The sequence below is a fragment of the Zosterops lateralis genome (assembly GCF_965231275.1).
Source record: "Zosterops lateralis genome assembly, chromosome: 17".
NCBI lineage: Eukaryota > Metazoa > Chordata > Aves > Passeriformes > Zosteropidae > Zosterops > Zosterops lateralis.
The window spans coordinates 861,730-877,818 of record NC_139777.1 but is presented as its reverse complement, the minus strand read 5'-3'; the positions used below and the strand labels follow the sequence as shown (position 1 = coordinate 877,818).

At 46.3% G+C, this 16,089-nt stretch overlaps 2 protein-coding genes across 2 annotated transcripts in view; both read right to left on the bottom strand.

The window, feature by feature from the left end:
• The window catches only part of TMEM132D (transmembrane protein 132D), a 185,623-nt gene that overhangs the window by 103,962 nt on the left and 65,572 nt on the right, over positions 1–16,089 (bottom strand). The gene's annotated exons all lie outside the window — the stretch shown is intronic.
• Positions 434–16,089, bottom strand: part of RIMBP2 (RIMS binding protein 2) — a 269,166-nt gene continuing 253,510 nt past the window's right edge. Inside the window, exon 20 of the transcript XR_014591298.1 lies at positions 434–646. The gene's annotated coding sequence lies outside the window, so the exon portion shown is untranslated. The remainder of the gene's footprint in view (positions 647–16,089) is intronic.

The following is a 16,089-nucleotide window of genomic DNA, read 5'->3' as shown; positions in this document are numbered from 1 at the left end:
GCCGTTGGGTTTAACAGTCCTCTCAGCTCTGAACTTAAAAACAGTTATTTTAAAAAAAATTCTTATTTTCCCTAAAACAACTGATTTCTCTGGAGCTCTGTCCCCACATATGAGAGGTTAAAAAATAAGAAAAGCCATAAGGCAAACTGGACTGGCTCCTGTTGAGAGGCACTTTCCATTTCTCATTGCTGGGATAACACTTCTGGAGTTACATTTTAAAAGAATAACCAGAATAAAAACCAGAATTCATTAACCACAAGTGGAGAAGAGGGAGTTTATATGGAGAGAGATGCACTTTCAAATATCTGTTTCAATTCCCCTTATCAGGTGTGGCATTCTTTAATCCTGCCTCTCTCTCTTTAAATAAATAAATGCCTCAGGGGCACCACTGAATTACCCCACAGATATAAATAAATTCAATGTTGGCCAAATTATTGAATCAGGAGTCCCTGGTGGTGTCAACTTTTTGTTCCTGAATGTGTTTTTTAAGTCCAACCTCATCTGTGAAATGTCAGGCAATGACAGATTAATTATATTTCCCTTAAATCCCACACACAAAACCCATCCAGTGCCATGGCAAGTCCTCAGCTCTGGGCAGAAACCCCAAAAAGGTTGGTGAGTTTTATTTTTTTTTTTTTTTTTTTGTCTGAGCAGCTGCAAACAGCAGAGAAAACAGCCCTGTCAGCTCTGCCCCCGCATCAAATTGCTCAGGAAATCTTTGAAGGACAAGACCCACGCAGATGTTGGCAGAATAAAAAGCCAAAGGATTCCTTCAACCGTCCTGAACAAAAAGGGATTCCATCATCTCCTTTCTGCCAGCAGTTTCCTGAGCACACCTGGAGGAATAAACACACTGAGACTGCCAATTTCTCCTGTGCAAGTTCTCCTGTCCTAATTTCACCAAATGAATTTTAAGCAGGTGCTGGAGCAGACATCCCTCAGGACAAGAGATCGGTGGTCAGAGGAGAGTGGAAATGAAATGAAATGGAATTTTGGTGTCTCAGGGAGGGAGACACAGAAAGGCCACACGGTCTGGGTGAGACAGACTTTGGCCATTCCCAGGGACTGGCACCTGTTGGGGAAGATGAATCAGAGAAACTTTATAAATATGATTGCTTAGCAAAAGATTCTGAAAATATGAAACCTGTAATTGAAATAGAAATAGAAGCTTAATTTGAGTTATAGGATATGAGTCTTAGTCACTCTATAACCTGAAGACAACAGCCTGGGCAGCTGGAGGAGAATCCCTTTGGATTGAACAATCCCCTTCTGCTGCCTGAGGGATCCAAAGGTCAATGCAGCAAAACAGAAAAGTCTAAAGAGGAGTTTTTAGAGTTTAAAATATAACACATGGTAATGTAGTAGTTCTTATAGGCTGTATGTAGATTCTATAGGGTTTTGTGTCTTGTGTTGGTTGGTCACTGTAAATTAGAATATTCATCACAAAAGGAGATAGAATGGATTGGAACAAAGATCTCGCTCTCTTCTCTTCTTGCTCTTGCTGGCTCTCTCTCTGGCTCTTACTCCTGCTAGCTCTCTTCCCCGTACTCCCTTGCTCTCACTCTCTCTCTCTGTCTCTCCTGCCTGTTCTTCACCCTCCTGCCTGTTCTTTACCTTCCTGCCTGTTCTTTTCTTTACCTCCCACCTCGTTCTTTACCCTCCTGCCCATTCTTCACCTCCCTGCCTGTTCTTTATCCTCCTGCCTGTTCTTCACTCCCCTACCTGTTCTTTACCCCCCTACCTGTTCTTGTCTTTACCTCCTTGCATGTTCTTTACCTCCCTGCCTGTTCTTTACTTTCCTGCCTGTTCTTTACACCCCCTGCCTGTTCTTACCCTCCCTGCCTGTTCTTCTTTACCCTCCTGCCTGTTCTTTTCTTTACCTCCCTGCCTGTTCTTTAACCTCTTGCCTGTTCTTTACCCTCTCTGCCTGTTCTTTACTTTCCTGCCTGTTCTTTACCCTCCCTGCCTGTTCTTACCCTCCCTGCCTCTTCTTTACCTTCTGCCTATTCTTTACCTTCCTGCCTGTTCTTTAACCTCTTGCCTGTTCTTTACCCTCCTGCCTGTTCTTTTCTTTACCTCCCTGCCTGTTCTTTAACCTCTTGCCTGTTCTTTACCCTCCTGCCTGTTCTTTTCTTTACCTCCCTGCCTGTTCTTTAACCTCTTGCCTGTTCTTTACCCTCCCTGCCTGTTCTTACCCTCCCTGCCTCTTCTTTACCTTCTGCCTATTCTTTACCTTCCTGCCTGTTCTTCACCCTCTTACCTATTTTTCACTTCCCTGCCTGTTCTGTTCTTCACCTCCTGCCTGTTCTTTACCTTTTGCCTGTTCTTTATCTCCCTGCCTGTTCTTCTTTATCCTCCTGCCTGTTCTTTACCCCTCCTGCCTGTTCTTCACCTCCCTGCCTGTTCTTTTCTTTACCTCCCAACCTCCTCTTTACCCTCCTGCCTGTACTGTTCTTTACCTGCTCTTCCCCTCTGGATCCCTGCTCACACATCACTCACGGAGGCCCCCGAGCAGCTCAGCCCCTCACACCGAATCAATCACAGCAAACAAAGCCCCTGGGAGCTCACAGTCTCTGAAAACTCGTCAGTGCTGACAGGGTACAAACCAGGGGAACAGAGAAGCAAAAAAAAAAACAAAAACAAAAACAAACCAAACAAAACCACACATCACAGAAGGAACTCTCAGAATCAATACACAACAAGTGAAATCAAGGAAATGCATCACCCAAGTGCACAAAGGTAGCGATTCCCAATCCTACCCCACTAAACACCGTGCTGGAACAGGCTGTGACTCCAATTAAAATGCAGGCAATGTCCTCCCTCATTTCTCAAGGTGTCTGGTCGAGCATCTCCTGGTGTCTGCAGTTTACAGCAGTTACAGCTCAGCTTTCAGCCCCTGTCATTACCCCGGGCTGGGAAACCCTCACTGGAGTGTTGGGTAAGGTGGAAGAGCTGAAAAAACCCCACACTGGACTGTGCTGAGGGCCACAATGTCACCAATGTCACTGGGATGGGCACAGGTCACACACAGCCCTGGGACAGGCAGGACACCAGAACCAGGGATGTGCAGGGCTCACACACCCTTTGATCCAGGATAAAGGATCCAGGGCTCACACACCCTTTTATCCAGACTGGATAAATTATTTTTAGGGCTCACACCCTGCCCAGGTGGATAAAAGAATTTTAGGGCTCACACACACTTTTATCCAGAGTGATAAAGGATTTTTAGGGCTCACACACCTGTCCAGACTGATAAAGGATGTTTAGGGCTCACACACTCTTTTATCCAGAGTGATAAAGGATTTTTAAGGCACACACACCTGCCCAGGCTGGATAAAGGATTTTTAGGGCTCACACACCCTTTTACCCAGACCAATAAATGATTTTTAGTGCTCACACACTCTTTTATCCAGACCAATAAAGGATTTTTAGGGCTCACATCCTGCCCAGGCCAGGCTCCCCTCCCACCTCACTCCCCCTGCCCTGCATTCACCTCACCACTATCCCACCCGCCCCTTCCCAACCCAGAGCACAAACAAACACCAATCCCACCCCCAAACAGCTCTAAATAAAGACACTTCAGAGCCCTGACACTGAAATCAGTTTTTCATCCCTGTGAGTGCTCCGGGCAGGGAAATGTGGGAACCTTTCACGGTCCTTTCTGAGGAACAGAACTACTTCCAACATCAAAGGAGGAGAAGAAAAGCGAGGCTGTTAACTCCCTGCCACCGCTGGTTGTCATCCTGTCGCAGAAATTGTGCACAGGGGGAGTTTTCTGAGAGCTCCAGACACCCACCAGGCATCCAGTGCCCTCCTGTCTCTGCATCTCCCCCAGGGGTTTCACTAATAACTACAAGGGGGTTTTATTTGTGTTTATTTTCAGTGGTTCTTGCTGACCTTAACCTAGAAGTGGGGAGAGAGAGAGCAGAGATTTTGGGGAAGTTTGGTTGGTTTATTTTTTTTGTTTGTTTGTTTGTTTTGTTTTGTTTTGTTTTTTGTTTTGTTTTGTTTTGTTTTGTTTTGTTTTGTTTTGTTTTTGTTTTTGTTTTTGTTTGTTTGTTTGTGTTTTGTTTTGTTTTGTTTTGGGGTTTTTTTTGGGGTTTTTTGTGTGGTTGTTTTTTTTTTGTTTTTTTTTTTTTTTACTTGAGATTTATAATCCTTTATCACTTGAGATTTATAATCCTTTATCACTTGAGATTTAAGGCACCCTCCAGCCGCCCAGCAGGATCTGGCTGACCCCCTCAGGGCCTTCCTGAGCACCAGAATGAAACACCAGGGTGGAAAATCGGGTGTTGTGAGTCCAGGGACCCACAATCCAGGCAGGAATTGGGGATGACTGAGCTGTAGCTGCATCACAGAACTCCCTGGGAGCTGCAGAATGATCTGGGAGTACATTAAATGCAGACATCTCTGCAGGGCCTCAGGTCATTTTCTGCAGCTCTGTGTTGTTTAAATGAGTTTTGATACCAAGAACACTCCAGGTCTGACATTTACATCCTGATGTTTCACTGCCTTGCACACACAACCTCCTCCTCCTCCCCTCCCTGAGGCCTCTGTGCTCAAAGAATCACATTGAAGTGCACGAAAATATCACCAAACAATGGAAAAACAGCAGCAAATGGTCTGGTTTTACTTCAGGATGGAGTTTTGTTTAAATTCTGGAGTATCAGAATTGAAGGAAATATGGGTTTGGGAATGGCAGAGAGTCCCATGAGCAGCACTGGGATGGGAATGAGGAATCACCAGACCCCACAGCAGTGAGAGGGTGAAGCAAAAAGCCAAAATTCACACTGAAAACAAACCCCAGAGGAGGTAATCCAGTGCACAGCCAGGTGTCCCCAAAATCCCTGAAACAACCATCCTTGGGGCCAAAACCTGCTCCCACTGGAGCCCTCAGCAGGGCAGAGCAAACCCACCATCCCACAGCACGAGGAGGGGATTTGTGTTCCCAGCACTCCCAGTTTTATGTACAGCAGCATCAGGGTGATGCTAAATTTATGCATTTTAAGGTCACACTCTTCTTTCCGCCTCCCTCTGCAGTTTCACTGATTTTTTATGGCTGAAGTTAATGCAGGAGAGAATTTGAGCCTGGAAGAGGCTCTTGATCATCAGTGAAAAATAAAACACATCTGGAGGAAACAGGCACAGCTGTCCTGGTGGAAACAGGCACAACTCAGCCCATTTTTGATTTTTGTCAGCTTTAATTCACATTTGCTGTAAGCACCTGAAAACCAAGTGTGCAAAGGTTTCCTGGATCTGTATCCACCATGAAGAAATTTAGACCATTAAACCCAAAAAATTATTTTCCCAATCAGGAATAAACCTTTAAAGTTGAAACTCTTTCCATGGAAGAAGCTGTATTTGAGATTTCTATTTGCCCATTTAAACCAACTGTTTCTGGAAGTGGCTGATGTGAATTGCACCTTCCTCAGCTCAGCAGGAAAGGCAGATCACCAAAAAATAGGTCATGGAGTAAAGACACCTCACAGCAACCACCTGAATGCCTGGCTTTAATGCCATAATTAATTTTGGCACGGCTTATAAAAGGCAGGATTTGGATGTTGTGATTTAATCTGCAGAACTGGCTCCTGCAAAGCTTTTTTTTTTTTGCTGCTGCTGCTCTCCCCACTGAATGCTGGATGTACAAACCAGTGTTGTCAGTTGTTTCCAGAGAAGACACTTCCAAGTTCCTTCAAATTGCACTAATAGTTCCACTGATTGAAAATCCACAGCAGAAGGGGATGGGGAGTCCCTGAGATGCTGATGGAGTTGGAATAATTTATGGAGAGCACAACAGCAGCTATTTAAAGCTGGATGATAAACCCACAAACTCTTATTAAGGTCTGTGGTTTTCCAGCCCTGAGAGACAGAAACCAGTTATCGTTATGCATCGCCATGAAAGCAGATTAAAATTAAATCAATCTGTTTATCTATGGGTTTGCAAGGCAGCATAACACATTCCCCACCTAATTAACATTTCAGGAGGAAAAACCCAGTCCTCACAGACAGCCCAGCCACTGTCACTCAAACAGAGATATTACAAAAAAACACAGCCCAGGTGGGTTTATAACAAAATTTAATTAGTGAAAGGGCACAAGACCTATTTCGGTTTCAGAAGCTGAATTGTTCATAGCAGGAGTTAAATAAACTGGATTTGTCTGCAATGTGCATCTCATGGGCGGCCAGGAGCTGCCTGTTGTGGCTGAGGTTTGTGTGCACACACCCAAATTTCACTCCTGTGCCTTTCAAACCAAGCCCTTGTTCAAAACACGTCCTGCAAGATGTAAAACACTAAATCTCTGGAGGGCCAAAGGGAAAGGATGAATACAAATGGATTTAAAGCAGAAACAAATACAGAGTCTGCAGCTCTGACCTCTATTTACTCACCAAACAGGGGCCACATCCTCCGTGGGAAAAGCAGCATCAGATCTTTTTGCAGAAAGACCCTGAGTGAGATGAAGCTCAGGAAGCAGAGCTCCAGAGATACTCCAGAGATACTCCAGAGATACTCAAGCTAAAAACAGCACCCTGTGTGCAGCTCTGCTTTTGTGCCTGAGGTGTTTTGGTTTGCTGAAATTCCTTCCCCAGGGAATTTTCTGTCAACAGGAGAAATGTTTTTGTAGCTGTCCCTTTGTTCTTCATTCCTTTCCCCAGGAGGGACTTCTCCTTGCTGTCCCTCTGCTCTGACCAATGGGAGTGAAGAGGTTTGTCTTTGTGTCACCAATCCAATTGGTCTGTGTGAAATGGGATAAAAGGGAGACACAGCCCAGAAATAAAGGAGTCATTTTCAGCCTCCTGAATCTCACAGTCTGTGTCCTTGTGGTGTCAAACAGGGTTGACCAACCCCACTGATTCTTGCTCTATATAGAGAATAGAAAGGTCTGTTCCAGTTTCTGCAGCTTTTTGGAAGACTTGTGGTGAGCAATTCACCAAGTTTTTTTCTTCGTTTTTCCGTGCTCGGTGTTCTCAGCCAGTTCAAGTGAATCACAAGAATTCCTCACTTGCTGCTTTCCCACTCAGCACAAATGTATAAATGAACCCACAAACACAGGGAGGAGTGTCCTACATCTCTTTGGAAATGTTATTTCTCTTTCCTGCTCCATCTGCAGCAGAGGACTGGGTCATCCACCAGTGCCCTCTACTTTATGTATAGAACAAAAATTCTATGTATTAAAAAAAAAAAAAATTACAATGTATATTATAAAAATTTATAATACATAATAATAAAAATTTCTGTATAAATCAAAACAAGGCTGCAGGTTTCCCTGGGGCTGTCCAACACCACCCTCACTGCCCTGTTCCTTGTGCTGTGGTGGCTCTTTCAGAAAATGTTTTTCACCTGTGAAATGGGGCAGATGGCACTTTGTTTTCCCTGCTCAGAGTTCCCAGTGCTGCGCTTTGTTTTTCCCTGTCCTTTCTTCAATCTCAGCCCTAATTTTAAAAAATTGCTGGTTGCACAAGCTGTGCTGTTAGCAGCTTTGCTGCTGCTTGGCCAGGAATAAAAGGGATGTGCTGCATTGTTTGCTTCCTTACGGGCAATTTAGGGAGATTTCAGACCCTACATCATATTTTCTGCATTTATTTTGGAAACAGTACCTTTGAAGCACTTGGGGCTCCCAAGCACTTTAAATCAGCAGTCGGCCCTATTTATCTTTGCCTTCCATTTCTGTAAGCAAACACCTCCGTGCACAGCCCTGAATGCAGAAAGGATTTGCTTTGCTTGTGGTGCCCAGAGCTGTGTCCTGCAGGGGAAAGTGCTGGGGAGGGAATCTCCCTCCTCTTCCTCCTCTCCCTCTTCTCCCTCCTCTTCCTCTTCTTCCTCCTCTCCCTCCTATTCCTACTCCTGCCTCCTCTCTCTCTTCTCCCTCCTCTCCCTCCTCTCCCTCCTCTCCCTCCTCTCCCTCTCCCTCCTCCTCTCCCTCTTCTCCCTCCTCTCCCTCCTCTTCCTCCTCTCCCTCCTCTCCCTCCTCTTCCTCCTCTCCCTCCTCTTCCTCCTCTCCCTCCTCTCCCTCCTCTTCCTCCTCTCCCTCTTCTCCCTCTTCTCCCTCCTCTCCCTCCTCTTCCTCCTCTTCTCCTCTCCCTCCTCTCCCTCCTCTTCCTCCTCTTCTCCTCTCCCTCTCCCTCCTCCTCTCCCTCCTCTCCCTCCTCTCCCTCCTCTCCCTCCTCTCCCTCTTCTCCCTCCTCTCCCTCCTCCTGTCTCCAGCATCCTGAGCAGCCCAGGGGTGCAGAGAGCAGGAGGAGGCCCCATCCCTCTGAATCTCAGAGTCTTTGTCATTGTGGTGTAAAACAGCATCACTTCACTATAAAGTCCATTTCCAGCTCCATCAGCAGGGCAGTTCTGAGGCATTTCCAAGTCACATCCCAATGCAGAGTGGGAGCAGAAGGAACGTTGTTGCTCCACTAAGCAGGAGCCACCAGCGCAGAGCAGCCGGCTCTGTTCCCTAGCAACTCCTCCCAGCTGCAGAGAAAAACCACCTTCTGGACATCACAGAAAGTGTGAAGGCTCAGTCCCCTTTCACAGGAAGCCTCTGATCCAGTGCTCCCTGCAGGAGGTGACACAGGAGCCGCCAACAGCAGCTGGACCGTTACATTGGCTCGGCCAAAACTAAAAAACCTGTGGATCCATGGGCTGTGCCTGCCCTTCACTCCCTGACAGGGCTGTCAGATGTTCAAACAGCAGCAGCTGAGAGACAGGAATCCAGGGAGAGGTGTGTGCTGCAAAAATCCTGAGCCTTTTCTGCAGATCCTGAGCCTTTTCTGCAGATCCTGAGCCTTTTCTGCAAATCCTGAGCCTTTTCCTCCCTCCTGGGAGCAGCTCCATTGATTGTTGGTGACATTATTTAAGGTTTGCAGCACCAGGGTCATGAGAAAGAGAATGGGAAGAGACTGCACAAACAAATTCTTCAATGGAGACAAAAGCCTGCACTGCTCCAAAGAGCTGCTGTTGGCATAAAATAGAAATTCACTGAGCAATTCAAATAGGAAATTTTTTGTTCTCTACACAAAAATCCAGGCTGAGCACTGTAACTCTGTGGTGCCACATTTAACCACCTCTCTGTCATCTGCACCAGTGGCCACCAGAGCAACATTTGCTGAGGAGCAGCAAGGAGCTGTGCTGCAGGCAAAGCCTGACAGCCCAGCCAGGCCACTGATGCAGAAGGGAGCTCAATTAATAGCAAAATGACACTGCTCAGAATTATCCTGTGCCCTCAGTGCAGGGCACACACACAGTGCTGGCAGCGTCCAGCTGCAGCAGTTAACTCCAGCAAAATTATGGTGATTTTAAGCTTGGAAGAGCCATAGGAAAAGCTTTGGATGAGCCAAAAGAGGAGAAAAGATCACTTGGATAACACTAAAAACTCCCTGCTGGTTGTACTCTGAGACAGAGTCACTGTGCAGGAACACAGAGGCAGCTGGGAATCCTCTCCACACATAAATCCTGGAAAAATAGGAAATACTGAGCTCCTCTCAGCCTCAAACTTCAGCATATCATTGGACTGCTTTATTCTATTTGTGCATTGCAATGTGAGAAAGGTGATGAGGAGTGAGAGGCTCCTTGTGCCAGCACAGATTGTTCCAAGGACCCTCCTGGGGGATTCAAATGGGTGAGAAGCCCACTGAGCTGTCCTTCATCAGTGCCCACAGTTAAACACCATGAAACAGAACATGGGTGCAGCCCTGGTTCCCTTCCTGAGGTGTTTTGGCTTTAAGAAATTCCTTTCCCAGGGAATTTTCTGTCAACAGGAGAAATGTTTTTGTAACTGAAACTTTGTTATTCATTCCTTTCCCCAGGAGGGACTTCTTGATGTCCTTCTGGTCTGACCAATGTAATTGAAAAGTTTGACTTTGTTTCACCAATCAAATTGGTCTGTATGAAATAATATTTAAAAAAACCCCCACATCTCAAAAATAAAGGAGTCATTTTCAGCCTCCTGAATCTCAGAGTCTGTGTCCTTGTGGTGTAAAACAGCGTCATATGGGAACTTAAAACATGGACAGAGCAAGAATTCAAATGAATTTTTTCTGCTCCTTTGTATTAAAACCTCGTGGCCTTGGACACCACGTTTAACACATCAAAATTTTCAGCACCAATTTGCTCTGTGGAAAACGAGAGGGTTGGGAAAGTTTTAATGAGCAGACACACAGGAATGTTACTTGTGGCAAGGACTGACATTTCCCACTTCTCCAGCAAAAGCCCAGCAGCAACCAGGCACAAACATTAACACTCTGAATCATTTGGTGCTTTTTAAAATTCCCCTAGGAAGGAGTGACCAGCAGACAGCTGGTTTTGGAAGGAAAAAAAGGCTGTATATCCCTGGCTGCCAGCTGGTAGGACAAAACCCACTGGAGAATAAAAGCTGTTTTAGCAGGTGACTGAGACATCCCCACCATGGCTGGATGATGAAGTGATGAGAGTGATGGAACCACGATGGGGAGAGAAAAAAACTGCAGGAAAGGAGCCCATGAAAATAATTTAAATGGTAAGTTTATCAAACACTGACTTTCTCCTCGTTCTTTAGACCCCAAGAAATGAAACCACAGTCTCAGGAATGTCCCAGCTCCTGTTAGACAGTGAAGATTTCACAGCTCAGCCTGGGAATTTTCTGTCAACAGGAGAAATGTTTTTGTAGCTGTCCCTTTGTTATTCATTCCTTTCCCCAGGAGGGACTTCTCCTTGCTGTCCCTCTGCTCTGACCAATGGGAGTGAAGAGGTTTGTCTTTGTGTCACCAATCCAATTGGTCTGTGTGAAATGGGATAAAAGGGAGACACAGCCCAGAAATAAAGGAGTCATTTTCAGCCTCCTGAATCTCACAGTCTGTGTCCTGGTGGTGTCAAACAGCATCATTCTCTCAAAAGTGAGTGATGGTGTTACAGGGACGTGGCATTTTGAGCATTGCAGAGCTCATTTCCTCTGCTCCTTCTGCTCCAGCTGAGGGAAGTTCTGTGCTGTGACGGCACCAAAAATCCCAGCAGTGTCAGGACAGCAGGGTGAGGTCTCCAGGGCAGGGTGTGACTGCAGAATTCCAGCAGTTCTCAAACCCCCTCCCCAGCTGAGGAGTTCTCCCTGTCACTATTGCCTTGGTGGAACCTCCTCTGTGCCCTGTGGGAGTCCAGGATCCTGAGGGGACTCTCAGCATCTCCCCTTTCAAAGTGACTTCACAGAACCTGAAACTTGTGAGAAGAACTTTTAAAGTGTCTTGCTGGAATTAATTCTGAGCTGACTTGTGCCCAATTTCATTCAAATCAGACAGAGCAGATGAGAGCAGGCAATTTGCATAGACACAGTCATTTGATTTGGAGAGGGCGTGCAGAAGAGCTTTTTAAAATCCACATGGAGCTCTTGTCCTCACTCTCTGAGCCGTGGGTAAAATATAGGAAATTCTGAATTCTCAGTCCTTTTTTTTTTTTTTTTACCCTCTGACTCTCTTGTTTTCTCCAGTCCAATTCTTCAGAACCAAAATATCCTATTATTTCATGGGCTAAATGGGCACACTGTGCAGCTGTGCTGGGGAATGAAGGAACAGTTGAAGATTTGTGACTCTCCCATATTGCTGCATTATCATTAGTTTGAGTGTGTGCTGCAAATAACAGTGTGGACACCAGGTTTCCTTTTGACTGTGTGAGAGAGATGGGAATTATTGAAATAACGAGCTAAGTCTTGTTTTAAATTGCATTTTGTTTCTTTAAACACTGTTTTGCTATAAATTCCAATGCTGCATTCAGCCATCTCTGGTTTGCAGCAGGTGATGGTCTGTTCCTCCATCACCATCATCAGCAGCAGTTTTAATGAATTCCCTGCTCTGAGCAGAGCAAGTCTCAAGGCAGAGCCCTGGCACTGATCAGTCAGGGCAGAACCAAATCTGATAATTCCTCTGATAAGCAGCGTCACACCCCGTGACCCACTTTCCACTTTTCAGCCTCACTTTGCTTCAAGGACAAAGTTAATGAAGATTTGACATCAGGTGGTTCATTCCCACTGCACCCACAGGTTGGGAAGTGAGAAGAAAAAGAGAGAGTTTATTTTGGTTTGGGGTTTAAATAGGGTTTGGAATTTGATCAGAGATTTGGGGGATGAGAGTTACACCTCTGTGACCACAGTGGTGAACTCAGAAGTCCATCAATTTGTCCTTCCCCCTGGAAGGAATGTGTTGTTTACCAAATATCACTCTTTGTTTTCCTTACAATTGGTGAGAAAGCTTCAGCCCAAGAATTAAAACATCAGAAGGCTGAAAAAATCAGGGTGACTCTGCCCGGTGCTGGATTCTCCAGCGTGTCCATGGGCTCTCCTCCTCCCCTCAGAGTGGATTTCCCAGGCAGGTGGAGTGAAAGTTAATGAGATCAGAACACGCACAGTGATGGCTCTGTCAGACTGAGCCTCCTGCAGGGAAGGTCTTCAAACCAGCCTTCAGCAGGGCCTGTCACATTGATTCTTTTTCTATTTCTCTTTTTCAGCCCAGTACCATTTTAGTAAATCTCCTCCAGCAGTCACTCCCAGACTGCCAGGAGGGTATTTTTGGAAGAGGAAATATTTCTGTATTTAGCAGAAAAAAAACTTTGGGGCTGATTTATTGCCCTCTGGAGCTCCAGCCCTGCTGCTGGTGCAGATAACCCTTGGTGGCTGTGCCCTGTGCAGGGGGTGTGGCCCAGGTATGTCCCAGCTGTGTCCCAGCTGTGTCCCAGCTGTGTCCCAGGTGTGCCCGTGGCAGCTGCTGCTCCAGCCCAGAGCCCCCAGAACAGGATGAGGTGTCAGGAAAATCCTCTCCAGAGGAAGCTGCTCCCACACTGGACTGACCATTGCAGGATGAACCTTCAGTCACTGCTGGATTTCAAGTTTTCCCCAAGTTAACCCCTTTAGGAAAATGTTTTCAATATTAGCAAATTCCTAAACCACACGAGGAGGGTTTTTTGGGGTGGGGCTGAATTCCAGGCTCTGCCATGGACTCTGTACAACCCCAATGGACTGCAATCCCTGTAATACCACAGGTCTGTGACTGAGATCACTAAAATATTTATCCCTGGCATCTTTCCTGTTTAATCCATTTGTTTCCTCTCCCTTAAGTGAAAACAATCCCTTGGCAGCAGCAGCAGGCTGGAGGTGTTTGATCAGCCTCCTCTCAGCACCAAAGCCCACAGGAAAGGCTGAGGGTTGGAATAACATTTATTACACCGTGTTTTCTGTGTTTCCTCACAAAGACACTTCCCAGAGAACCTTTACAGCCACTCAGAGCAGACTGACACTTGCTTTTTTTTTCACTTTAGAACAACCTTTGGTTAAAAATCTCAGTTCCCCCAGCCCCAGCCTGACCTTCTGCAGCTCTGCATTGTCCCCCCAGTGTCCCCAGCTCGGGGCTGTGTCTCTCCAGCCCAGCAAGGCTGATGAGGAATTAAATCAGATTTAAATCCAGATTTCAGCCCTGCAGAGAGTTGTCAGTCCCTCCCAGGGCTGGTTGTTTTTTGTGGCTGGTTTTGCCCTTTGCTGGGAGCTGTGTCATGTCAGCATCCTCTGATGACAGGGGCTGTTGTTTAATTAGTGTCTCTCTAATTAGGTGCCTCGAGCTCGGAGCCACCTTTGGTGTGGGGCTTCAAAGGGAAAGAATCAGCGTGTAAAACACCCCCAGAGTGATAATTCCAGTGTGTGCTCTGGGCTGAATTCTTCATTGTCCTGTTTGTGGATCCATCCCTCACCCTCTGAGATTTGGGAATAAAACAGCAATTTTCAGGGCAACAGGAAAAATTCCTGCAGGAGAAAATTGGAAGAGGAAATATTTATTTAGCAGGAAAAAACTCCTTGGGGCTGATTTATTGCCCTCTGGAGCTCCAGCCCTGCTGTTGGTGCAGATAACCCTTGGTGGCTGTGCCCTGTGCAGGGGAGGGTGCTGGATGTGCCAGGTGTGGCCCAGGTGTGTCCCAGGTGTGCCCCAGGTGTGGCCCAAGAGTGTCCCAGGAGTGTCCCAGGTGTGTCCCCAGGTGTTTCCCCAGGTGTGGCCCAGGAGTGGCCCAAGAGTGGCCCCAGAGTGATAATTCCAGTGTGAGCTGTGGGCTGAATTCTTCATTGTCCTGTTTGTGGATCCATCCCTCACCTCTCTGAGCTTTGGGAATAAAATAGATTTATGAAAACAAAGTATGTTCTGGAAATAATTTGGATTATTCTGAGATCTGTTCTGGATGCTAAAAGTGTTCCTGACCTTGAATAAAACCATTTCACATATTTTTTAACTACCTGTCTAGGAATCCTGAATTAAGACACAGACATAATAAATAATTTATTGTGCACACCAGGAGCAAATAAATATCTGTATTACACCCTTTGATTTCCACACACTTCCTGCTGAGCAAAGCCCTGTGGTTTAAAATACCTTTGCAATATTCCCCAGTGTCTCAAAATCCACTTCTGTGGATGAACCTGAGTGAAATCTCTGCAATCCTGGTGGGTTCAGCTCTCTCAGAGCATTTGCAGGGTGTGTGTGGGTGAGTCCTCACTGTCACTCCCCACCCGCCTGCAGCACCTTCTCCTCTCCCCACTCCACATCCTCATTTCAGTCAATCACTTCTTTCCCCTTAACAGCTTCAGTTTCCATCTCCAGAGGAGCACAGAGCAGTTCTGACACGCACTGAGCTCCACTTCATTGGGATTGAAATACAGACATTCGTCCTCTCCCTCTGTTCATTTTTTAATCCTGGTTTTCACTCCAAGCCAGCCTTTCCCCAGGAGCCACAAAGGTTTGGTGGTCTCTTGCTGAGCTCTGCTGAGCTGGTGAAACATGAATTTGTTTGTTTTCTTTCTGTTTCTGTGCACTCTTGTGTGCTCCTTTCATCTGTTCCTATCAGAACTGTGAGTTTGGTTTGGATCTGTCGTGGTTTGAAAGTAAAACCAGTGAGAGGCTCCAAGTCAGAAATACAATTTAATACGAAAAAAGGGAAAAAGGTAAAATAAAATAAAATCAATGCAATAACACAAAGGAGCACTGCCAGAGTCAGAACACACCCTGAGCAGGGTGGGGGGAGCAGTCCAGGTGAGGGGCTCTTCCTGAAGCAGTGATCCCACAGAAAGGTCTGGGAGCTCTGCTCCTCTGGGAATCCAGTGGCTCAGGGCTGCCTGTCCTGTCCCAAATCCCAGATTCTCTCCAGGTGGGAATGCTTGGCTCCTCCCCCTGGGCATTGGGAGCATCTCCCAATGGGATGAGGAGTCGTGCAGTGGCTCCTTGATGGCCCATTAAACAGAGAGAGCTCCTGGAGGGAGTTCCCTGTGAGTCCTGGGCAAGGCATTGATGGGCCATGAGCAGAAGAGCCCAAAGGAGGGGCCTGGGAAAACACTGCCCCACCTGGTTCCAGCAGCTCATGGGGATGGGGATGGAATAAATACTGTGTGCACATCCTACACTGCAACACAGGACACACGGCCAGGTTTTAATTCCCTGAATCAGCTGATAAAACTCTTCACAGATTCAGTGACTGTGGCACAAGGACCAGCCCCTGTTTCTGTCCTGACCAAGCCAAAGAGAAACCCAACCCCTGAACAACTCCTGATTCATCCTGTAAGAAATATCAATTGCCAACGAGAGGTGGGGGGGAAAAGAGAAACAAAGCACATCAAACAATTTTCTCTAAATCTCAACCCTTTAAACCATAATTATTGTGAGGGAAGGGCAATGCACCTCTCAAGGATTTCCAATCCTCCCCTGCAGCATCTCTGGACAGATGTGACTCTGAGTTCTTGGGGCAGGAATGGCCCAGCTGAGTTTACAACACCCATAAAGAACAGCCTTCCCAAACCCCAGCGTGGACTGATGCACACGGCAGAGTGAAAAATAAACAGGCTAAAAGCTGCTCCATAATTCTGTCGAGCATATGGTTAAGTTGTGGTTTTATTTAGGAAAACAGATTGTGAGAGTGAAGCGATGACAGCTGAGCCTATATTGGTCAGCCATAAATAAGGGTGTTCTAATAGAGCCCGGCTTGTTACCCAGCACACAGATTTAGGGAGAGCTAATCACTGAGAAAATAGAGCTTTTAAAACACATTTTGCAGCTCATTTTCAACTTTACGTCGCTCAGTTGAAAAATCCATGATTGCCACGGCCTGGCTTT